The sequence below is a fragment of the Rhinoderma darwinii genome, chromosome 1 (assembly GCF_050947455.1).
Source record: "Rhinoderma darwinii isolate aRhiDar2 chromosome 1, aRhiDar2.hap1, whole genome shotgun sequence".
NCBI lineage: Eukaryota > Metazoa > Chordata > Amphibia > Anura > Rhinodermatidae > Rhinoderma > Rhinoderma darwinii.
This window is the reverse complement of record NC_134687.1, coordinates 577471514-577497794: the sequence shown is the minus strand read 5'-3', so window position 1 is coordinate 577497794 and position 26281 is coordinate 577471514. Positions and strand designations below refer to the sequence as shown.

Below are 26281 nucleotides of genomic sequence, written 5' to 3'. Positions count from 1 at the left end.
CTTGTGCTGGACCAGGATGATTAGTTTCTCTACGTTTATTGAAGCCATGCTGCTCTCTGCTGCTCTCTGCTGCTCTCTGCTGCTCTCATGCACTCTCTCCAGACTTCACGACGACAGAAGTCATTCCCGGTCGACGCCTAGCAACACTTCCGGACAATCCGCAAACTGCGGATGACACACGGCGGTGTATCCGCAATTTCCACGGGCCCATTGACTTCTATTGGCATGTCCGCACCGCATTTGCGGCCCATAATAGGACATGTCCGTAGTTTCTGCGGCACGGATGTGCGGACATGCGGAGAGCCGTGAAAACACGGATAGTGTGTATGGGCCCATAGAAATGAATGGGTCCGCAATTTACCCGTGGATTTGCGGTTGAATTGCGGACGCAAAAACACGGTCGTGTGCATGAGGCCTAAGTATAAATGTGTGTGTGAAAAAATGATGAGGAAGAAGTTAAGTGAATGATATGAAATAATAAAATGCAAAAATATATGCAAAAAAAGATCCATGTGGAATATATATAAAATCAGACATATGTATAGAACTGTGAAGAATATATAAATATATCAGATAAAAACCAATACATATCAATATATATAGTATAGGAACAGTTATGTAGAAAACATAGAATGAAAAAAGAGAAAATATTGATAAAAACAAAAAGACCAATGAGACCACAGTAATAAACAGTATTCTTCATGGATGTGGATCGTTGTTCATCGCATAGTGTTCGCAACTTATACTTCTCTAGGCTATACCGAATCGGGGATAATCTGTAATAGAGGGGAAGAAATTAGACACAGATAACATAAAACATACTTAAAATAACCTGCTGGAGGTCAATGGTCAAAGGAATGGCGCAAAGTTTAAATTCTCATTGAGTCCAAGGGGGAACATTGTCCCCTGAGTCCAGATCCACTTGGATTCAAATTTTGCCAAGCTTTTGGAAACATCACCCCTTCGAATATGTTTTTCAATACAGTCGATTCCTCTTACTTTAAATTTAGTTGGGTCATAAGAATGGTACGCCTTGAAATGTCTTGCAACAGGTTTCAAGGTTTCAGGGGTTTCTATTTCTTTAGCTAAGACAATATCACGGACATGTTCCCTAACCCGTATTTTAAGTTCGCGAGTGGTAAGGCCGACATATATCTTGGGGCAGGGACATGTAGCGTAGTACACAACTGCCTTGGTTGAGCAAGTGATGGAATGGGTGATTGTGAAAGTACGTTTTCCCGCTGAGTCGACAAACGATGTTGATCTCTCGATATTCGAGCAAGCAACACATTGTCCACATGTCTTACAGCCCCATTTCGGGCCCTTAGTACCGAAGGGGAACTTCTGATTTTTGTGTTGGTAGTGACTCCGGACGAGGTGGTCCTTGAGATTTTTTGAACGTCGTGCCGATACTGTTGGAAATTTAGAGATATACTTCTCAATGGTAGGGTCTGTACATAATGTGGGCCAAAACTGCTTTAATATCACTTTCATTTGGGACCACCGTGAATGATATTCCGTGGTAAATCTTACCTGTGTTTCTAGTTTGTTCTTGGGTTTCGGGAATAAAAGATCATCTCTAGATGTATTTTTTGCACGGTGGTACGCCTTTTTGATCGAGCGTTTGCTGTATCCACGAGCAAGAAATCGATTGGTAAGATCATACGCTTGTTTCTCAAACACCTCTGTGGAGGAACAGATCCTCCTAGTCCTTAGGAATTTACCTATCGGCACAGCCCGTATGGTCTGTAAAGGGTGAGAGGAGGAAGCATGAAGGAGGGAATTAACTGCCGTGGCTTTCCGAAAAACATCTGATTGAAGAAAACCATTTGGATCTCTGGATAGTTTGACATCCAGGAATTCCGCCTTGTATTTGTCATAACGATACGTCAATTTAATATTTAAATTGTTTGCATTTAATTCATCAATAAAGGTCTCAAAAGACTCAGGTGTCCCCTTCCAGATGAGCAAAATGTCATCGATGTACCTGGCACAAAAGATGACCTGGTCCATCGAGACATTCCGCCCACCCTGAAAGAGGTCACGTTCCCACAGCCCCAGGAACAAGTTGGCATATGACGGGGCACATGCTGCCCCCATTGCCATTCCCTGGAGCTGGAGATAGAAGGAATCATTGAAAATGAAAAAATTGTGCGTAAGTGCAAACTCAAGCAACGTTACAATGAAGTTAGAAAAGGTGGATTCCATACTCCCCGTGGTCAGGAAGGAGACAGCCTTTAAACCATCAGTATGACGGATGCTGGTATAAAGTGACTCAACGTCACAAGTGACTAAGAGCATATCTTCCTCCATGCTGATTCCATCTATTTTCTGTTGGAGGTCTGAAGTATCACGGACATATGAGGGCAGACACTCAACAAACCCCTTAAGATGATGATCAATAAATTTACAATTTTTTTCCGTAAGATTACCCCTACCTGAAATAATCGGTCGTCCTGGGGGGACTTTTGGGTCCTTGTGGACTTTCAGGAGTAAATAGAGTGTTGATATGGTCGGTTCAAGAGGGGTGATTGCTTCGTACAATTCTTTAGTAATTTCTTTCACTAGAGAATGGAGACTGCAGATAAGTTTAAATTAATTAAACAGAACGCTTCTTCCAGGGCTGAATCCCCTCCCTCTGGTAAACAATGTCATTGTCCATTCGGCCAAGGCTATTTGATCTGCTCCTTACAAGAGTAATAAAACATTCAATTCAAGAACACATAACATAGAAGTGCTTCAAGACATCTGCTGACATTTACTTTTTACTTATTAACTGGTTGCCGAGACAGGACGAGTATGCTCGTCCTGAGCGGCGAGCACTTCGCGCATTAGGACGAGCAAACTCGTCCTGTGTGACAGCCGTCCCTGCGCGCGTCTGTGCGCGCGATCGAGAGCGGGGCAACGGCTGTAATACACAGCCACGGCCCCGCTCTGACAGCGGAGAGGAGAGAAACATCTTCTCTCCGCTGTTAACCCTTTGAACGCCGCGATGACATTGATCGCGTCACAGAAAATAACTGTGACGCGATCAAAGCCCACAACTCGTATGGCCAGACAGCCCAGGGTCCAGTGAAGGACCCCAGGGCTGTCTGAACATATTTCCTGTTGTTAGGGCATACCTCAGTATGCCCTAACAACTGCCTGTGTACAATCAGTAACAGGCTAATGTACTGGCATATAGATCTATGCCAGTACATTATAGTTACAAAATAAAAATGATAAATCCATTTATGGGATTAACAAAAAAAGTTTAATGAATGTCAAAAAAAAATAATGGTAAATAAATAAATAAAAAGTAAATAAAATACACAGAAACACAAATTTTTTATAATAAATCAACTTTTTAAAATATAAGTCCCAAAACATGAAATAATATAGACATATTTGGTATCGCCACGACCGTAACAACCTGTACAACAAATGTATAACATTATTTATGATGATCGGTGTATGGTGTAAAAAAAAAAAATATTAAAACTGCTGCGCAACTGCTTTTTTTCTGCATTTTAATCTAATTAAAAATTTATAGAAATTAAACGATAATGTATTTGTACCAAAAAATGGTACGTTCATAAAGTACAACTCGTCCCGCAAAAAACAAAGTCTCATACAACTACGTCGTACAAAAAATAAAAGCGTTATGAGCGTCGGGATGCAAAAAGGGAAATGTAAAAAAAATTGCTCTGTCCTCAAGGCCAAAATTGGCCGTGTCCTTAAGGGGTTAATCTCAAGATGGCTCCTTCAGGCCAAAGGATAGATTCCAATGATCCAAAATGGACGCCTACCATACAAGATGGAGTCCATGCAAAATGTTATCTTTTAAACATATTCTAATCACAAAAGCAATATATGTTCACACATATAAAAATAATTAAAATATTTTTGACAATTCCCTTCTTTTGAACATAAATTTGCTTAGCCATGTATTAGAATATTCATCCGAGATTACGTTCTGGTCAGCTCCCCTGAACCAGGGCATCCCATGTCATTCACTGCGACATGAATACTCAGTATACCTGTCTAGCAATAGGTGAGTGCACAGCGTTACATACTGTACACACCTGAAGATTTAGGGAATTACAGGTTTCACAATTCGGGCAATACCATCTATCTTGGTGGTTTTCTACGGCTTGACAGATAACTTTATCAGGTATGGAAGCATTTAGTGTCACATAAACAGGTGGCTCTGAGTGTTTCCTCCCACCTCGGTTCTTAGGGTGGTCTGGACCTCATGCACTTTTATATCCTGTGCTATTTTCGTAACTGCTGATACTTTTGCAATCAAACATATTACAAGTTTAAACATAATATATCTCTAAGTAGCTGGTTGTATCCTTGCTAAGGTACATACTCCTGGTCTCCTGGGTGGCAACCACTTATATGCTTTAAACCCACATACATGACATATATGTTGGGTTGAAGCACATCCCTGGAGTGAGTTAAAACTCCTGCAATGCAGGAGAACAAGATTATGTCCCGTCCGGTGGCATTCATCGATGCCACCCCCTTTATTAGTTAAATTACCTCGTGTTACACCCTCTAGACCCTGCGTCATCCATTTTCTAGCTGTCTCGGAGCACTGGGAGCTGCCAGTTGCTTTTACCCCCACACAAGATACATATTTTGTGTCTTTTCCCTCACAGTCGGTGAGGTTTACAGCATCTAACAACATGTCATTTTTATTAACCTGACCCATGTTTACACATCACACACTGTCAATATCTTACACGGTTAAACAGCCAGGGAACCAATGCCCCAACGCTGCTATTACACAAAGGACAACTCCAGGAGAGTATGGGTTAAGCGCTAGAGAAAAGAGATGGGACTGCAAGGCCAAGGCAATAACTTCATCTATCTTCAGATATGGCAACGTCTTTGAATTGAGACATATACAACAGTCCAGTAATTTAGTCAATGCTGATATCACTTGATGTTTGATAAACTTGTCATTAAACTCTTCTTCTAGCTCATCATTTAGACAATAGGTAATGTAGAGATGACAGAAAAGATGTAGGTCAGCTGGAGCTTGACGAGACCCACAGTTCAGCATCGTGATTGAGGACCTTTCAGCAGTGACCGGCGTGTGTCCAAGTTCTGTCCTTCCAATGTAACGGATGTGGAAGTTGTGAGCTGGACTTGGTACGGACGTCACAGTGCGGCTGTGGTGCTTTACGGTGTCTCTTTAAACAGGCCAAGTCCCCTGGCTGTATACAATGTCCTCCTATCACTTAGGATCTGGAATGTAATCATAAACATATTTATACATCTGTGTGAGCTGTTTCTTCAGAGCTCCCACATAACTGGTGAGGTCAGAGGGCAATAGACAGGCACTCAGTCCAGGGTTTATGGGTTTCAGCCATGACCTTCTGGATTTTTAACTTCAAGGTCCCATTCAACCTTTCTACCTTCCCACTGCTCTGGGGATACGGGGTGTGAAAAGCTGCTCTGTGCCCAGGACATGCACGATTTGTTGGAGTTCCTCTCCAGTAAAGTGAGTTCCTCTATCACTTTCTATTGTCTCAGGGACCCCATAGCTACATACCACTTCTGAGAGCCATCTTTTACTTTTGCTGTGGCCCACGTTACTGGCCACACCTCAGGCCACCCAGAGAACAGATCTACACAGACCGCTACATGTCATACTGTCCCACCTTTGGTAACTGAGTCAATCTGCAGTCGCTGATATGGGAAGTCTGCCTTTACCATATGCCTTTTTGCAACCCGCACAGTTTTCCTATGTTATGGCAGACACATATCATGCACCTCTGGACAAATCTGGCAGCAGCACTTGCTGAAACCCCGGGGGTACCCACCATTTGGTCACCGTTGCACTCATTCCTTCTCTTGACACATGCTTTGGTCCGTGCATTAGTTGGGTTATCCTGGGGAAGAGGACTCTGGGTAGGCACATCCTGTTACCCACCTTCCATATTCCATCCTCCTCATCACTGGCACCTTTTGTCTGCCAATGTCCTTTTTCCTCTTTTGTGGCTAGACTTTGTAATCTACTTAATATTATCATGTCTATTGCACCAGATGCTTTGCTGGTCCAGAATACTACGTCCTCCTCTATGAGGGACATGAGAGCCGCAGCTTTCGCAGCCTTGTCTACTAGTCTATTTCCCCTCACTTCGGGGGCAGCTTGCACTTTAGTAAGAGCTTGCACTTTGCATATACCTGCCTGCTTTGGCAGTGTCAGAGCCTCAAACAGTTCTCTCACTCTCTCAACATTATGGGTTTACCCGTGGATCCAGCAAAATCTCTGCTCCTCCAGATTAGGCCATAATCATGTGCAATACCAAAAGCATATCTAGAGTCAGTATATATATATATATATTTACCTTCAGTCAGTCTACACACCTCAGCGAGTGCCTTCACCTCCACCACCTGTGCTGACACGGAGGATGGGAGTGGTTGTTTCTTTATTACCTCTGTTTCGGTAGTAACAGTATATACCCAGTCTTGTAGCATCCTTCATGGTGGTACCTGGAACCATCTACAAAAGAAACTCAAAAGCTGGATTAGATATTGCATCCCCTGTTACATTTTCGAATGTTTTCATCTCTGTTTTCATTAATTCAATACAATTATGTTGGTCACCTGTGTACTGGGGAATCAAATGTGCTGGGAAATCAACTTTCCACCAGGCTGGAAATTCACTGTCTACTATTTCCTGCGACTTATCCCATTCCCTCTCAAGTCTCCCATTGACCATATAACCTATCCATGTAACCTATCCATTTCTTCCTCCTCTGTTGAACTCTGCGGAAGCAATGTAGTATGGTTCAACACTGTAGCACTGTACATCAATGTATGGTTCAGTTAGATGGGGTGATGAAACTGGTCTTATACTTAGTAGCCATGTGCTTAGTGTGATGAAGAATCTCACTAACAGCATGGGGCACCCTGAGAACTAGAGGCTAATCCTAGCACTACGTCTGTTGTCTCGTCTTTGAGTAGAGCAGCTGCTGCTACTACACAGATACAAGACGGAAGGTACAACGTTGTTTGGCATTCTTAGGGAGAGGGGCTTATTATAAGGACATACACATTCCTTCAGTACCCCGGCCTCCAAATACTGACTTATCTGGTTATCAATACTTTTCAACTGTGGGAGGCTCGGAGGGCACTGCTTCAACTGGGGTTTGGGGCTGTTTGCAAACAATTTTAACAGTCACAGGGGCCACAGACATGCGTCCTACAGCTGTTTACCCTGTGCCCAGAAGGAGGACAGGACCGCTCTCAATATTTCTGAGATGTGAGGTCTTCCTCCTAGTGCAATCCCCATAGAGTGCAGCACACATAAAATTTTGCATATCATCAATAACTTCAATCTTTCCATCAGACTTATATCGAATGACAACTTGAATTGCTGCAAGGATGTCAGAAACTATAAGATTAACTGGACAGGAATCTGACACCATACACGTGACAACAGCTCCTGTGAATGCTGTAATCTTATTTGCATTTTCATTTCATAAAATATATTCCCAATATGTTTCTCTCTGTGTGTGTGTGTGTGTGTGTGTGTGTGTGTGTGTGTGTGTGTGTGTGTGTGTGTGTGTGTGTCATGTGCATATACCATCATTAAACAGAAAGGATACTCTTATAAATTAATATGAGGTTTGCAAAATATTTGGTTCCTTAATTAGTATATGTCAATTATTAAATAAACCAATCTATTAAGACAAATGATGAAACATATCGTGCACTATAAGTGTCATCATATGCCAATAGAAACTTTTCAATATCAAATAATAATAACCTAAAATGTAACAATGACATAAAAAAAAAATCTTTCTTGTCTAATCACTTATCATATGGTGATTTCAAATAAACCATTTCCCTTTAAAAAATAGTTCAGCACACACCAGTCACTCACAGCACCACCTGTTACCAGACACTCTCTGACTGAGAATTCAATCTCACACCTGTATACCTTATGTGTGTACCTTTGGTAAAACAAGTATATAACTAGAGTGACTGTGTATAAACTCCTATTCTTGGATTATTCATCCAATGAACTATAATCTTCATTTAGTAATGCGCATCATATTAAATTTAAATATGAATGACGTTTTTCATTGTGGTCGACACATAAAACACATATAACGTAACATATAACATATAAACATAAAACATATAATACTCAATCCTGTATTCTTATTAGGCTTTTTTCCCTCTTAATCTTTAAGTTACAGTTCTTATTTTGCACTAAATGTGCAGTTTCTGCAGACACAGCTATACTACAGATAACAGAGAATGTAGCATTAACCCCTTACTAGCTAAAACTTATGAGCTACAAGGTCAAAATGTCACCATGTGCTCCTGTCAATCAATGACCACACATCCTCACGTTAACACACGTTATTCTCTTATCATTAGTTCGATTAGTCTAACACTGTTACTATAGATTAACAATATATCTTGCTAGACATTCCATGCAATTATTAAAATGACTGTTAAATAAACCAAAAAGGAAAAAGATTTACAGTAAAGTTTAAAACGTCTTGGAAAAGTCCTATAACGAGAGGAAATTTCATTAGTGACAATTTAGGACAGATGATATACAGTATATTCCAACAAGCAGATGTGGATAGAAATACATAAGAATCTTCACTTTATCAATCTCACTTCTACAATCCGGGTCATTACACTTAAAATTATCCTATTGGCTTTATTTCTATTTCTAGCCAATTCCTAATCCACGTCTATCTATCTCTCTATCAATAATCCCTGAACATTTCACCCAATGTTCCCTTTTTAGGAAGTGAAGAGTTAATTGATTCCTTTATGAATTCAGATGATGCCTTTCTCTCTATGTATGGCTAATAACTGATCGCATGTCACCCCTGGAAACCTCTTGTTTCTGTAAACCTTTGGCTTATAAAGCTGTACATAGAATAATTATACGTTGGCACATTATTTTCTACTGGAATGTCACTATCTTTAGAATTAGACGCTGGTTAACCCCTATCCGCACCAGGACGTAACTGTCCGTCGTTGCGGGAGGTTACTTCCCGCACGAGGACGTACAGTTACTGAGTTAATCCCGGTGCACACTGTCGGCGACAGTGTGCACCGGGAATCGGGAGGTCAGCTGTCGCCGACAGCTGACACTCCCCTCTTGCCGGCCAGCGGTCCTTTGCCGCTGATTTCGGCGCATTAACCCCTTAAATTCGGCGATCGGGTGCAATCGCCGAATTTTAGTGGTTTCTAACATATCGGCAGACCCCCGTCCGAAATTGCGGGGTCTGCCGATAGTTAGTAAGGCAAACGGAAGCCAAACAATGGCTTCCGGGTCTGCCATGGACGGAAGCCCATCAGGACCAACCTTCGGCTGGTCCTGATAGGCTTCCTGTCAGAGTGACAGAAAGTCACTGTGCCGTTCCCGATGCACACTGTCGGCGACAGTGTGCATCGGGAACTTGGAGATCAGCTGTCCCCGACAGCTGACACTCTCCAGTGTTGCCGATCAGCGGCTCATCGCCGCTGATTTCGGCAATTAACTCGTTACATGCGGGGCTCGATTGCGATCTCCGCATGCAGCGGGTTTGTAGCGCATCAGCAGCCCCCATGCAATCGTGGGGGCTTCTGATGCTTGTGATGGCACCCGGGGGCCAGATAACGGCCCCCAAGTCTGCCATGTATGTCAGCCTATGAGGATCAGCCTCTGCTGATCCTTGTAGACCAACTGTCAGAGTGACTGTGACGTCACACTGACAGTTGGAATACATTACACTACCTAGGTAGTGTAATGTATTCTAGCAGCGATCAGAGCTGCAGGTCAAAAAAATAAAGTGTAAAAAGTAAAAAAAAAAGTTAATAAACAAAAATATAAAGTGTAAAAAGTTAAAAAAAGTTAATAAAAATGTTTTATAAAAGTAAAAATAAAAGGTTTTGTTTTCCTATAATAAGTCATTTATTATAGGGAAAAAAATGAAAACGTTAAAAAAAAGTACACATATTTGGTATCGCCGCGTTCGTAACGACCCAATCTATGAAACTATAATGTTAATTTTTCCGCACGGTGAACGCCGCAAACAAAATAAACGGAAAACTGTCAGCATCGCTATTTTTTGGTCACCACCCCTCCCAAGATAGAGAATAAAAAGTGATCAAAAAGTCGCATTTACCCCAAAATGGTACCATTAAAAACTACAACCCGTCCCGCAAAAAACAAGACCTCCCACAGCTTTTTTGACGAAAAAATAAAAACGTTACGGCTCAAAATAGCGTGTCCCAGAAAATAAATTATTTTATAGAAAATTAATTTTATAGTGCAAACGCTGCAAAACTTAAAAAAATCTATACACATATGGTATCGCCATAATCGTACCGACCAGCAGAATAAATTAAAACGTAATTTATTGCGCACGGTGAACGCTGTAATAAATAAAGAATTTAAAGCGCCAAAATCGCTGTTTTTTGGTCACCTTAGCTCTAAAAAAGATCCTGAGGGGCCAAAATGCTCACTATACCCCTAGAAAAATTCCTTGAGGGGTGTAGATTCCAAAATGGGGTCACTTTTGGGGGGTTTCCACTTTTTTGGTTCCTCCGGGGCGTTGCAAACCCGACATGGCACTGAAAACCAATCCAGCAAAATCTGCGCTCCAAAATCCAAAAGGCGCTCCCTCCCTTCTGAGCCTTGCTATGGGTCCAAACATCAGTTTACGACCACATATGGGGTATTGCCGTAATCGGGAGAAATTGCTTTACACATTTTGGGGTGCTTTTTCTCCTTTATTCCTTGTAAAAATGAAAAAATTCTATGTTTCCACAGAAAAATAGGTGATTTTCATCTTCACAGACTAATTCCACTAAATTCTGCAAAAAAACTGTGGGGTCAATATGCTAACTATACCCCTAGAAAAATGCCTTGAGGGGTGTAGTTTCCAAAATGGGGTCACTTTGGGGGGGGTTTCGACTGTTTAGGTACCACAAAACCTCTTCAAACCTGACATGGTGCCTAAAATATATTCCTAAAAAAAGGAGGCCCCAAAATCCACTAGTTGCTCCTTTGCTTCTGAGGCCGGTATTTCAGTCCATTACCGCACTAGGGCCACATGTTGGATATTTCTAAAATCTGCAGAATCTGGGCAATAAATATTGAGTTGCGTTTCTCTGGTAAAACCTTCTGTGTTACAGATTTTTTTTTATTACAAATGAATTTCGGCAAAAAAAATGAAATTCGTAAATTTCACCTCTACTTTGCCTTAATTCCTGTGAAACGCCTAAAGGGTTAAATTATTTTCTGAATGTGGTTTTGAATACCTTGAGGGGTACAGTTTTCAAAATGGGGTGATTTATGGGGACTTTCTAATATATAAGGCCCTCAAAGCCACTTCAGAACTGAACAGGTCCCTGAAAAAATAGCCTTTTGAAATTTTATTGAAAATATGAGAAATTGCTGCTAAAGTTCTAAGCCTCGTAACGTCCTAGAAAAATAAAAGTACGTGAAAAAAAATGATGCAAACATAAAGTAAACATATGGGGGATGTTAACTAGTAACTATTTTGTGTGGTATTACTATCTGTTTCACAAGCAAATACATTTAAATTTAGAAAAATGCTAATTTTTGCACATTTTTGCTAAAATTTTAAGCTTTTCACAAATAAATATTTAATTTATCGACCAAATTTTTTCACTAACATAAAGTACAATATGTCACGAGAAAACAATCTCTGAATCGCTTGGATAGGTAAAAGCATTCCGGAGTTATTACCACATAAAGTGACACATGTCAGATTTGAAAAAATCATCTGTGTCCACAAGGCCAAAACAGGCTGTGTCCTAAAGGGGTTAATTCTTACTGACAACTGTGTTTTGTTTTGGTTTTTTTTGTTTATTTCTGGTGCATTCAATCACTTCTAACTGCACCGTCCCCGCATCGGTTTTTGACAATATCTGCTGCTGTTTGTCCACACCCTGTACCTTGGGTGTTATGCCCCAATTCCCGGCTGGCCAGCACTTTATCTTGGGCATACTTTAAATCAGAAGTCCCCATGCACTCTGCTAGACTTTCGGCTTTCTTATTTTTAGTCTGTCAATGAGTATTCCCTAGGCACTCTGCTAACTCCTATGTTTAGTCTGTCCGTAGGGCTCCTCAAAGCACTCTGCTAAATCCTGGGCCTATTTCTAGTCTGTCATGGTGGTTTCCCACTACGCACTCTTCTAAATATTTTAGACTGTCATGGGGTTTTCCCCCCACGCGCTCTGCTAAATATTTTAGACTGTCGTTGGGCAACCACGTCTCTGATCCTGTCTCCTAAACAGCAGCCAAATCACAACTATTGTCAACAAGATCACAATTATTGCAAGTCCCTTGGTGCAGTGTACGTTAACCTACTTTATGTTGTATTTAAAAGGGATGGGTGTTATTTATAACTATCTCACTGTCTCAGGGGCCCGTGGATATTCCATAAACTTTCTAGTTACAGAGATGTTACTTAATGATCAGCAACTCATTCAGATTGGGCGTCCGAGGATTAGCCCACATACATACTCTTACTTCCGGCCAGGTGCGCCTCCTATGGGTCACAGTCTGGATACGCGAAAGTCCTAACAATCACTTGGGCGGGGATGGTTACCCGTCACTTCTGCAAGGATCAATTTTCAACCTGATCTTAATACACACTAAACCCAGGGGCCGGAGGGAACACTTCAGACAGGCCGTTTAGTGTTTTCTCTGTATTTGGTTGTTTTTGTATGTTTTTGGGATCAGAAAACAAACGCTCCCTTATCTCAGCCTCTCACAGATACACTCACAGATTCATTTCTACTCACACGCCTATTCCTATAATTCATACATACAACTCATAGACAAATGGTGTTCATGGTTCCCAAATAGTCAAAAGAGACAATACCTGGACGGCAGCTAAAACAAGAGAGAAGTGCACAGTAAGAATAACATTTCTTACTCACCGGTTTTGTGGAGAAGAAAAGTAGATCCGGAGTTTTTTGTATATAAAATATAGCTTTTACTTGTTTCTCTTAAAAAGTTACTTTAGAAAAAACATAAATGTACAGACAATATATATATAAAAAAATAGCAAGTGTTCTTAAGTTTTGATGCTCATTCATAGCCTGTATCTAGTATCGTGAGGTGATACGACATTAAGAGCAGTTCATGCGTGTATATAATGAATAAAGAGTGTTCATCAATTTTAGTGTCTAGAGATCCTTTCAAGTTAGTAACCAACAGGTAATAATAAGTGACCAACAGGTACAAGAGTATGGGGCTCAATGCCCCCCTACCCGTATGGATGTCATCCGTTTTCTCTGACAACCTTTAAAGCTTGCTGTCCAATGGATCAGGAAAAAGCTCTCCTTGTATGTATAAAGGATCTCCTCTGTGAACTCTCTTAGTGTAGTTAAAATCTCCCAACGCGTTTCCTCACGGCCACATGATTCTTCAGGGGAGAGGGGCCATACCCAGCTAAATCCAGATTTTCAGGAGCGCTGGAGCAAATCAAACAGGCTGTGTGTCTGCAGGCGTGCTTGCAGTGGCAAGGAATCGCTCAGGTACGTCTGTAGTTCCTTATCTGGCGCCTGTTTCTTGGTGTCTGACGTAAATGGCAGGGAATTCCCTGTCCTCTATAAACCCACAATGGTTCCTCCCCTTCCCCCAACACACCCCCATGACGTCAGTGGGCCTGTGTCAGTAAAGGAGCGATAATTAATCTACAGCGCAGAGTGTGCTAACAGTATATGCCGTCCGTGTGGACATCGCTCCTTGTGTAGATGGGAACAGTAAAACTCTCCTTCTCAAGGAGAGAGAAAGCAGATCTCTGCACACATCGGCGCTCTAGCATGCGCCGCTGTGGAGATAAGTGTTCCCATGGAAACGAGACGCTGAGACAGCCTCGTCTGGAGGAGAAGACCCAGCTGCTGCTGTAATTGCAGCACGAGTCTTCCAACTGCTTTCTATCTGAACCCACTACGTGAAGTCAAGGGTCATGGAATCAGACCAATGTAGGGAAAGGAGGGGAATGACTGCACGTCATATGGTGATAAGGAGGGGGTTTACTGAGGTATGCAAGGGAATCAGTAAGTTTTAACCCTTGCAGTTCTATCCATTTACAGGGATCCTTGTTGAGGAGTCTGCTCATATGGATTAGAGAAAGATCATATGATCAATATTTCAATAGGATATTTAGTGGCAATGAGAAATGTCATATGTGAAAAATTACACTGCATTTCTCAAGTTTTTAGCAAAGGCGAAAATATGGTTACACTGCATTTCTCACGTTTTTAGCAAAGGCGAAAATATGGTTGATAAGGTGGAGGTTTGTTAAGGTATATAAGGGAATCTGAATTTTTTAACCCTCGCAATTCTATCCATTTTCAGGAATTCTTATTGTGGTGTCCGCTCTTAAGGATTAAAGGTAGATCAAGTGAATATTCTTTAAATGGGATATCTAGTAGCCATGAATTGCATCCTACATAAAAAATCATTGTGATGCATATCTCGAGTTTATTTGGGCAGAGGCGAAGATATTCAAAGGCAGTTTTTATGATTATTTTGAGATTACTTTTAGTCTAAATAAAGCACGTATAATCGAGTTGTTCGTTTAGTCTGTGCGGTGTAACCGATCCTAGTTTAAAAATCCATCTAGATTCTTTTTGCACTAATATTTTGTCTATGTCGCACCCCCTTAAATGGATGGTTGTAATATCTCCAGCACAATAAATTTCAAGCAATTTGTCTCCCCTTTATGCTCAAGGTGGACATGGCGGGATACAGGTTTATCCCTTTTATTTATAATGTCCCCACGATGTTCAAGAACTCTTCTCCTCCATTCTCTTGTGGTTTTACCCACATAGTCTAGTGGGCAAGGGCAAGTTATTTTATAGATTACATTTTTGGAGCTACAGTTCGCAATTTTTTTTATGGGATAACTGATGCCCGTAAGGGCACTGGTGAAGGCTTTTGCCACTTCCACCAGTGTACATGCTTTACAATGCCCGCACTTATAGCATCCATTAACCTTCCTGTCCAGCCAACATCCTTCTCTTTTTATGTTGGTAAGGTGACTGTGGACGACACGGTCTCCTATACTTCTACCCTTTCTGTACGTGATCTGTGCCTGTGAGGTTATGGCCTCCTTGACATCACAATCTAGCTGAAGGATATTCCAATGTTTTCTGAGGATTTCTCTAACCGCCTGTTCTGCCATATCAAAAGTGCCTACCAGGCGTATAAGGTTACATGACTCTTCCCGTATTCTTGGAATCAAGAGTTGTTCCCTATCTTGGGTATATGCATTTTTGTATGCTTCTTTCAATATTTTAGGCGGATAGCCTCTTTCTAGGAATCTGGTTTCCAAATCCTTCGCTTTTATTTTGAATTCCTGAATATCAGAGCAGTTTCTTCTGAGGCGGAGATATTGTCCCTTCGGTATGCCCTTTTTGAGAGGGCCCGGATGACAACTCTCCCACCTCAGAAGACTGTTAGTTGCTGTTGGTTTCCTATAGATCGTTGTTTTAATTTTGTTATCTCTATCTATGGATATCAGGATGTCCAGAAAGGGTAAGTTATTTGATTAGGATTCAAAAGTAAATTTGAGACCAATATCGTTATGATTTAAGATTTTCACATACTGTTCAAAGAGGGTAGCTGTTCCCGTCCATATGACAAAAATATCGTCTATATAGCGCGTCCACATTGAGACTGGTAGGTTAAGATTGGATCTTTCATCATTGAAGACAAGGGTTTCTTCCCACCAGCCCAGAAAGAGGTTAGCATATGTCGGGACGCAGGAATTACCCATAGCCGTACCTCTGAGCTGGTGGTACATCTGGCCGTTGAAAATGAAAAAAAGTTCCTGGTCAGAACAAACTCTAGCAGTCTCAATGTGAACGCGCTGTGGTCCCTAAGGTGAATCCCTCTTGTATCTAAAAAGTGGCGTACTGCTCTAAGACCCAACTCATGGGGAATCGAGGAGTACAAAGCCTCCACGTCTATACTGCACAGGATGGCTTTCTCTTCAATAGGGAGATCGTTGACTCTTGCAAGGAGAGCCATCGTGTCTCTTGTATATGAGGGTAGGGTTTCTACGAATTTTCGAAGAACCCTGTCAATATAAACACCCACGTTTTGTGTCAAACCCGAAATCCCCGATACAATGGGGCGTCCCTTGAGGGGGTTAATCCCCTTGTGGATTTTGGGGAGAGCATAAAATGTGGGGGTTTGCGGCTTTTCTACTGCCATGAACTTGTATTCATGCTCATTAATCAAATATCTTTCTTTTGCATCGGCCAGAATGGAGAAGAGTTCAAGTTTGTACTTCTTTGTTGGATCTTCTTGTAGAATTTCATATCCTGTGTTGTCGTTAAGTATGTTGAGACATATTTCAATATATTTCTTCCTGTCAGTGACCACCACGTTTCCCCCCTTATCTGATGACTTTATTATAATCTGGTTATCCACTTCCAGGGAGATTAGAGCCTTATTTTCACCGGTTTTGTGTGCAGTTCTCCGTTATCTTAGCCGTCATCCACCTTCGATTGTCGCCTTCGATCTGTGTTTAAAATCCCGGACAAGAGCCCCCAAGTAATGTCACTGCAGAATTTAGTATGTCCGTTAACGTTGGACATTTTCTGCATTTGTCTATGAGCTCCAAATTAATGAATGCTCTCTCAATGGTGGATCTGAGAGAGGCCGGCCGGAGAGACCATGACACGCAGCTTCAGTGTTCAAACGATCTCTGCCCTAGGGTGCGGATCCATCTTTATTTATAGGAAAATGAGAGTAGGTGGTAAACTCATACTTGCAAACATAAACATTCTGTATATGGTAATATCCCAAAACTCCACATATGGTATAATGACAGGAAAGGTGTAGGCTTTGGTTTCAGCCAATCATCTACAATATGATAATGACTCTGATTCAGCCAATAAGAATTATTTCAATGAATTATAATAATTCTTCACCCTCCAAGCCCCAGGTGGCCTGAACCTTGTCCCATGGGAAGAACACACATTTCAGATACACAAGTTAATTTGTCTCTACTTCTTATCTCACTAGAGAATGGAGACTGCAGATAAGTTTAAATTAATTAAACAGAGCGCTTCTTCCAGGGCTGAATCCCCTCCCTCTGGTAAACAATGTCATTGTCCATTCGGCCAAGGCTATTTGATCTGCTCCTTACAAGAGTAATAAAACATTCAATTCAAGAAAACATAACATAGAATTGCTTCAAGACATCTGCTGACATTTAATTTTTACTTATTAATCTCAAGATGGCTCCTTCAGGCCAAAAGATAGATTCCAATGATCCAAAATGGACGCCTACCATACAAGATGGAGTCCATGCAAAATGTTATCTTTTAAACATATTCTAATCACTTTCACAAAAGCAATATATGTTCACACATATAAAAATAATTAAAATATTTTTGACACAGGCGTGAATTATGGGACCAAAACAGAAAAAAATAATATATAAATATATATATATATATATATCTCTTGCCACAGAACTTGCGGTACAGGATGTATAAGTAAAGTGACATTGGGGCAATCGATTGTCTATCTCAAGAAACTAAGACTTGTCGATTAATTTTTGTGGAGATCGATTGTCAACGGGAATTTAGGCCGGTCCAAAAACTGGTAGTGGAATTTCTTTGAAGTATGTCACAAAGAATTAGACAAAGCAGGTATCTATTTCAAAAGATAAAAAAAGAGGAAAGTAGAAGGTGAGTTAAAATTATATTATAAAACATGTAGAAAATGTACTTGAAATTTTTATATCCTGTAGTACGTAGGCAGCACATACATAGGGGTTAAAGTCAATTGACTGCCGGTTAGAAGAGACATGGTTAATTAGCAGTACATGCAAACAATTAAGTAATTACTAGCAGCCCATATTAAGGCTCCAGCAAGAGTATTAAGTTCCATAGTTTTAAGCAGTCGACACTTTTGGGAGGAAATATTGTGCTGCCTACGGACTCCAGGAAGTGAAAATTTCAAGTAAGTAAATTTTTTACTTCCTGTTCGTCCTACGGCAGCACATACGTAGGGGACTTATGTAGTTGCAATTTTTAGAACTGACTCGCCAAAGGCTGAACCCTCTGCAGATCGCAAATCTGGATGGTAATGTCTCACAAAGGTTGAAGTTGAGGACCACGTTGCAGCTTTGCATAGTCTATGGCCGCGGACCGTCGTCCTGACTTACCCTCTAATGGCCGCAGCCATGGACGAGCGAGTTCCCGGCGGCATCTCCCTCCTGGGTGACGCCGGCACTCACTTCCTGGTCCGGACACTGTCTCCCGCAGGGCCCGCACATGCACGGCCTTAAAGGGCCAGTACGTGCACAGTTGCAGAATACTGTAATTAGTCCAGAATGCTTCGGGACTATAAAAGGGGCTCTTCCCTCTCGATCCTTGCATGAGCGTTGTTGTGTTACCTTAAGTTTGTCCTTGCAAATGGTCTCCTAGTTTTCTCCAGTTCCCAGTGTTACCCGTTCCTGCTGCCTGTATCCCGTGCTACCGTGCCTCTGTGCCTTCGAGAGTTGGAGTTGTGTTGTGCCCTCCGCTGCATCTATTGTGTCGCACCTCACCGGGTGTCTGTCTACTGTCGGAGCCTCATCTTAGCCTTAATCCACTGCTACTTTCTACATTGCCTCAGGTACCTTTTCTGAACTATAGACATTGCATTGTACCTGTTTGGCTAGCTGCTATCCCGCTACGCGGTACGGTCCAGTAGGTCCACACCCCGCGCCGTGACAACATGTAGCATCTTTCTGCTCATTAGGCTGCTGTCGATCTTGTAGAATGGGCTCTCACATGTAATGGTGAATCTTGGCCTTCTAAGAAATAGCATTCTTTAATAATAGTTTTAATCCACCTTAATAAAGTGGACTTGAATTTGCAAAAATAAGCCTTCTGACTGTCTGAAGGTTTGAGACATCTGAAGGGAAATCATATGTATCAATGTATCTTGTTGAGAAAGGACCGGAAGGACAATCTCCTTAATATATATAAGAAACTTAGGGTACCTTAGGTAGGAACCCTGGCATGGTCTTAAGAACGACGGCCTCAGGTAAGATTCTCAAGTATGGTTCTTTAGAGGACAGAGCTTGTAGTTCACTTATTCTTCTGGCAGAAGTGATTGCTACCAGGAAGAAGGTTTTTAAAGGCAGATTTCTCAGAGAAGCTTCTTGTAGAGGTTCAAAGGGGGCTGAGCACAAGTGTTTTAGAACTATAGGCAAACAAGTCCCAAGATGGCAAAGGATTGTGAAATGTTGGTCTTAACTTAATAATTTCTTTCATGAATCTAGTTACTAAAGTTTGATGAGAGAGATACCTTCTGAAAGGGCATTAATCGCGGTTATGTGTACTTTCAGTGTATTTGGCTTCAGCCCCCTTTCATGACCTTCTTGAAGGAAGTGTAGAAGACACCTCCCTTGGAGATTATAGAAAACAATTGTGGGCAAATGTGGAAGGATGGCAATGGTTTCTGCTCTCTTGTCGCAGATTTTCCTCAGTACCCGGGAAATGAGAGGGATTGGAGGGTAGACATTAATGAAGTCCTTCTCTCATGATATGGACAGGCCGTTTATAGCTACAGGATGGTCCTTCCTGTAAAGGGAGCAAAATTCCTGGGTCTTGGAGTTATCCTTTGTAGCTGTGACATAGCTGTGGCATGCCTATTATGTTGGCAGTCTAGAGAAATATTTCCTGTTTGAGACTCCACTCGACTGGGTGTAGGAAATTCCGGCTGAGCCAATCCGCTTTGGTATTTAGAGTGCCTTTGATGTGAACAGCTTAAATATATGGTAGGTTGTTTTCTGCCCATGTCATGACCTGCTTGCACTCCTTGGCTAACTGAGAACTCTTGGTGCCACGCTGTTTGTTGAGGTAAAAGACAGATGGCAGATTGTCTGACTGTACTTGTACATCTTGATGTTGTAGGAGATGATGAAAATGCAACAAAGCTAGTTTTGTAGCTCTGATTTCTTTCATATTCGCTTTAGAAAAAGGTACAAAAAAGAGAGATGGTGCTCCTCTGGGGTGATGTTGTATGTACTGATAATATCTTTTGTGTGGTGAAGTTGTAATCGACTCACCTGATATGGTTGTGCAGGATCATCAGCACAACTTGACTTTTTTGCTCGTCTGGTGAACTTTCCGGTACACTGTGCTAGCCTCGGGAGCGGACCCACGGTGGATGCCTCCTGTGCTGGAGTTTCCTCGACGTGGTCTTAAACTTGCTTTTTGGGATAAAAAATAGCTCCTTGTGTCATAGCTCACTTGCCTGATGAAGACGCCGGTCTGGCGTTGAAATGCGTAGCAGCACATCCTTTTTTTTATCTCTTTTTATTGTTTTATATATATATATACGTAATGTCCAATAAAATATTTATATTTCATCCAATGGGTCTGTAATGAAAATTGCACCTTCTTTCATATTCGAAGAGAGATTCTCTTCACTTGATGACTACTTCTGCACCCAATGTGTCCCTACATGAGCACCCCAACCAAAGGTGGATGCATCCGTAGTGGGGACTATTGTGTGGGGTGCCATGAGATACCGACCCTGTTGAAGGCGACAGGGTGTCAGCTACCACTTGAGATCCCGTTTTACTTCTGTGTGTACTGGCATCTGTGCATCTAAGGCCTTGGGATTTTTGTTCCATGATCTGAAAATACTCTCTTAGAGGACCCGAATATGAGTTTTCGCCAAAAGCACTGCTTCTATCGAGGAAGTGAGGAACCACAAGACCTTCACAGCGAAGCGTATGGAGCAGTATTGAAGGTATAGAATATTTCTGATAGCTTGAAACATATTCAGAATTCTGTCTTCTGTCAGGAATAGCTTCATCTCTACGGTATCTATGATGAAACACAGGTATTTTATTCTGGTTTAGGGAAGGGGATAAGATTTCTCCCGGTTCACAATGAAGCCATATATGTTATTTAGGTCACACAAATCCCAAATATGGCACACATATCTTTCTATGAACCATACTGTACCTCTGTGTGCCCCTGATTTTACATGAAGGGTTTTTTTTCTCATGAATTCTGTGGGAATCAGTAAGAAAAACAATTTTGACTTGCTCCAAGCTCCAACCTATGCTATATTAAAGGGGTATTCTGGCTGTGAAAAGTTATCACCTATCCACTGGTCCCATGTGCACTGTTCCCCACAGCAGCAAGACCGCTTGCTATGAGAATTGGAGTGGCGGCCAAGCATGCAACCTGATGTTCTATTCATTGCCTATACCAGTGACTAAAAAATTGTAGAGCACTTAGAAATTTATGGTATATCATTACTTTCTGATTATTGGGGGTCTGACTAGATGATCTCAACTAATCCTTAGAATGAACGGTCTGCAGCCATTGTCAAGCACTGTGGCTCTTTCAGAGTGTTTCCCTGGTCTTGAATAGAGCTGTGTTGCATTTCTCTCTATAGCGGGGGGACGGGAACACCGCTATACCGGAGAAAACCTGAAGGGACCTCTAGTAATAAGCCATATTATATTATAATAAGATGGGAATACATCATTAAATATATTACTTTTCTTTGTCTTTAATTAGAATTGATAATTAACATGTTTTTTTCTACTTTCTAATAAGAATTTCCACTTCAGAAGAAAAGAAAATCTGAAATGAGGGAGAAAGTAGAACTAGAGGTAAGTGTGACAATAAATCCATGTCCTATAATGTCAGTCAGTGAGAATAGTCCATGCGGAGCAGATGTTCGCTGTTTCTCATGATGTCACATGTATGATAAGGAATGATTCTTTAACTCTGTATGGATAAGATTCCTCTGCCATAGTGACACCACAGTAATATCCAGGGCGGCTCGCATATGTTAGGAAAACGCCTGTTCTCTTAAGATCACCATGACTTCTAGTTTCTGGGCGGTTCTGTTTTACTTTGAGCCTATCTCTTTTCTCTGTCTTTCCGCCAATTATGTGTGGGGTTGTATTTATATCTGGCTTCCTCCACCTGATCTTTACTTGTGATTCTCCTAGTCTTCTGGGGTTCTGATCAAGCTCTCTCACATTCCCTGTACTTCTGACCTCGGCTGGTCTTTCGTTAACCCCTTGTTTACCGATTTTGATTATTTGCTCCCGGCTGGTTCTGACCTCTGCTGATTTCCACTCGCTCTGTTTTGGACTTTCTGTTTACCCTTTGGCTGGCTGGTTCCTGTACAGGTACTGCCTGCATTGCACCTCTTATCAAACACTGAACACTGCTACGACAGCTTAGGTTGTATGCAGCAAAGACTATCCAACCTTGCGTTCGGCTCTGGCGAAATCCTTACAGTAGCCTTAGACTCTGTCCATTTGGTTTGTGACAGATTTGAGGTTGCAGTTTTATTTGCACACTCTTTCCCGGCAGTCTCCAGCAGCCTTTGGGGAATCGTTCAATTTTCAATTCCATAACAGCATCATTGGTGGAAGCTAAATTTTTACACCCTGTTACAGTTTCTCCAGAAACATCCATGTCTAGCTCCCTGAATAAAGTATAGCAAGTCTACCATCAAAGCTGTACCTGTGTGGAAGCAGTTATACCATCTATCTGAAGCCTACCGACCATGCAAGAAACATCTGCAGAAGAAGGCTTCTCCAAGAACATCTCTTCATCCTTATATACAATTAATAAAAAACTGAAACATCATTATTTAGACATTTTTTTAATTAATTATATTGGATAATGGCACACAGTATCCAGCTAATAATGATCACATCTAGGTTCATAACTTAGATGTGATCATTATTAGCTGGATCCTACGTGTCAGCTGAACTGACAGAATCGGCTTTGACAGAACAATACAGCTTCTATGTATACAGGATACATAGAAGCTGTATCTTAAAAAGTAAAAATTTTTTAAAATAAAAGTCAAGTCAAAAGTTGTTTAATATCATTAATGCATTGATTTATTTAAAAAAAAAATCCTCCTAAAGGTGTTCATAGCCATTAATTTACTATTTTTAACCCCTTAAGAAGGCAGCCAAAATTGTGGTTTAGGAAGAAGAGAATCTTTTTGATTTTGTCCAACTGCCTTCTGAGAGCCATAACTTTTTTTCTTTTTCCATATACATAGATATATGAGGGCTTATTTTTTGTGTGACGAATTGTATTATTCTATATTAAGTCATTTCTGTATTTAATAAAATGATGACTCTTTCTCTCTGTCTGCAAGTACAGTCACACTTCTCTGTCACCATTTCTAAGGTCTACTACACGATCCCTCACCAATACAGCATTTCTTAACCAGCATCTTCTTACACTGTAGCTTACCAAGGAATGTATATACAGTGAAGGAAATAAGTATTTGATCCCTTGTTGATTTTGTAAGTTTGCCCACTGTCAAAGTCATGAACAGTCTAGAATTTTTAGGCTAGGTTAATTTTACCAGTGAGAGATAGATTATATTTAAAAAAAAACAGATAATCACATAGTCAAAATTATATATATTTATTTGCATTGTCACAGAGAAATAAGTATTTGATCCCCTACCAACCATTAAGAGTTCAGCCTCCTCCAAACCAGTTACACGCTCCAAATCAACTTGGTGCCTGCATTAAAGACAGCTCTTACATGGTCACCTGTATAAAAGACTCCTGTCCACAGACTCAATGAATCAGTCTGACTCTAACCTCTACAACATGGGCAAGACCAAAGAGCTTTCCAAGGATGCCAGGGACAAGATCATAGTCCTGCACAAGGCTGGAATGGGCTACAAAACCATAAGTAAGACGCTGGGTGAGAAGGAGACAACTGTTGGTGCAATAGTAAGAAAATGGAAGACATACAAAATGACTGTCAATCGACATCGATCTGGGGCTCCATGCAAAATCTCACCTCGTGGGGTATCCTTGATCCTGAGGAAGGTGAGAGCTCAGCCGAAAACTACACGGGGGGAACTTGTTAATGATCTCAAGGCAGCTGGGACCACAGTCACCAAGAAAACCATTGGTAACACATTACGCCGTAATGGATTAAAATCCTGCAGTGCCCGCAAGGTCCCTCTGCTCAAGAAGGCACATGTACAGGCCCGTCTGAAGTTTGCAAATGAACATCTGGATGATTCTGAGAGTGATTGGAAGAAGGTGCTGTGGTCAGATGAGACTAAAATTGAGCTCTTTGGCATTAACTCAACTCGCCGTGTTTGGAGGAAGTGAAATGCTGCCTATGACCCAAAGAACACCATCCCCACTGTCAAGCATGGAGGTGGAAACATTATGTTTTGGGGGTGTTTCTCTGCTAAGGGCACAGGACTACTTCACCGCATCAATGGGAGAATGGATGGAGCCATGTACCGTCAAATCCTGAGTGACAACCTCCTTCCCTCCACCAGGACATTAAAAATGGCTCGTGGCTGGGTCTTCCAGCACAACAATGACTCGAAACATACAGCCAAGGCAACAAAGGAGTGGCTCAAAAAGAAGGACATTAACGTCATGGAGTGGCCTAGCCAGTCTCCAGACCTTAATCCTATCGAATACTTATGGAGGGAGCTGAAGATCCGAGTTGCCAAGCGACAGCCTCGAAATCTTAATGATTTACAGATGATCTGCAAAGAGGAGTGGGCCAAAATTCCATCTAACATGTGTGCAAACCTCATCATCAACTACAAAAAACGTCTGACTGCTATGCTTGCCAACAAGGGTTTTGCCACCAAGTATTAAGTCTTGTTTGCCAAAGGGATCAAATACTTATTTCTCTGTGCACAATGCAAATAAATCTATATAATTTTGACTATGTGATTTTCTGTTTTTTTCTTTATATAATCTATCTCTCACTGGTAAAATTAACCTAGCCTAAAAATTCTAGACTGTTCATGTCTTTGACAGTGGGCAAACTTACAAAATCAGCAAGGGATCAAATACTTATTTCCTTCACTGTAAGCTACTATGCATGATCCTACCTCAGACATTCCTTGTAAGTATACTTTTAGATTAGCTCATCTGCGAAAAGAGAATTGTTTGACCATTGCTCTTTATGTGTGACCTTTACTTTCTCTACTACTTGAGGAGCACATAGCCCTGGAGGATTTCCATTCAGATTTCAATATAGCCACGCTTTATCAAGGTTCAGAGACCAAAAAATGGATGATGCATCCATATAGAAATATGCTATTGTGGAGACCCAAGGAAGATCTCCTGTTGTTAGTGAACTCAGATTTGAAACAGCTCCACCTGCTTTTTACAGGCTAAGTTCACACTTGCATTGTATAATTCGTTACTCTGATCCGTTTTTAGATCAAAATAAGGATAAAAAACAGATCAGTTAAATATCCCATTAAAATCAATGGGATTTTTAATTGCATCCGTTAGCATCTGTTTGTGTCCGTTATGTTAGTCATCCGTTTTTTTGAAGGAGATAAAAGTGCAGAATATAGAACTGTGTGTTCACATCAGCGTCGGGCTTCGTTCATCTGTTCCGTTTGACCTTTCCTTCGGAGGAAGGAAAACCATAGCTTCCGTTTGCATTACCATTGATTTGAAAGCTAATGCTTCCGATGTAGTTGGTTTCCATTTGTTTCCGTTCCATAAGGTTTCTGTTTTTTCCGCAGAATTATCGATTATTGTTATTGGTTCTGACTGCAAGAACAAGACAACCAACAGAGTGAAGAAAGTTATTTAACAGTTACATATGGATGTATTTCAGACAGGTATTTCAGACAGGTATAAGTCCTTCCCATCCATTGACGTAATTGAATGTCATGGGCTTCAGTTAGTTGGTGCAATCAGTGGCGGATTAAGTGTACCAGGGGCCCTGGGCTGTTGTCACAACTTGGGCCCCCTCCTTCCCCCCTCACACGCAAACCCACTTTCCCCATGCGAGACTCCTGAAAAACGCTTTTCTTCTTTGAACTTTTGTTTATACTTTAAATCAAACAATGCTAGTAATATTTGTTAAATGTAAAACCGTAGTGTATGTTAATTTCCACAATAACAAATAATTGTTTTTAGAGATTTTCTGAAAAACATTGAAAATAAAGTGGCATATACTTTATTATTTCATGCAGAAAAATAAACCTAAGGCAACATAAGAGTACCGTATAGAAGTGCAAATAAGGCCAAGAAAATTATACATTTGAATCTAACAATTTTGAAAAATATCAAACAATAAATAATGAGGTAGTGCACTTCACAGTAATTGACAGTTATGAAAAGTGCAATGCGTGAGCACAGGCAAAAAATTCTCTGGATTAAAGCCTCAGTGCTAAATTTATTATAGATTTGTTTTTCGGACCTTTCTGTTGCTAAAATCATTGATGATTTCTGAGAGGTCCAGACTTCTTAACAGATCATGT

At 41.1% G+C, this 26281-nt stretch overlaps 3 long non-coding RNA genes across 3 annotated transcripts in view; 1 reads left to right on the top strand and 2 right to left on the bottom strand.

Moving 5' to 3' along the window:
• The window catches only part of LOC142746246 (uncharacterized), a 54203-nt gene extending 28316 nt beyond the window's left edge, over positions 1-25887 (top strand). The window contains exons 2-3 of the long non-coding RNA XR_012881700.1: positions 21586-21641; positions 25538-25887. This is a non-coding gene — a long non-coding RNA (uncharacterized LOC142746246). The remainder of the gene's footprint in view (positions 1-21585; positions 21642-25537) is intronic.
• On the bottom strand, positions 627-2743 carry LOC142746235 (uncharacterized). The gene is made up of 3 exons (XR_012881699.1): positions 2439-2743; positions 1534-1746; positions 627-776 (listed from the first exon to the last, which is right to left on the bottom strand). It is a non-coding gene; the product is annotated as an uncharacterized LOC142746235 (long non-coding RNA).
• LOC142746224 (uncharacterized) lies at positions 3844-13666 on the bottom strand. The gene is made up of 3 exons (XR_012881698.1): positions 12928-13666; positions 6364-6499; positions 3844-5238 (listed from the first exon to the last, which is right to left on the bottom strand). It is a non-coding gene; the product is annotated as an uncharacterized LOC142746224 (long non-coding RNA).
• Positions 25888-26281: the final 394 nt, after the last annotated feature.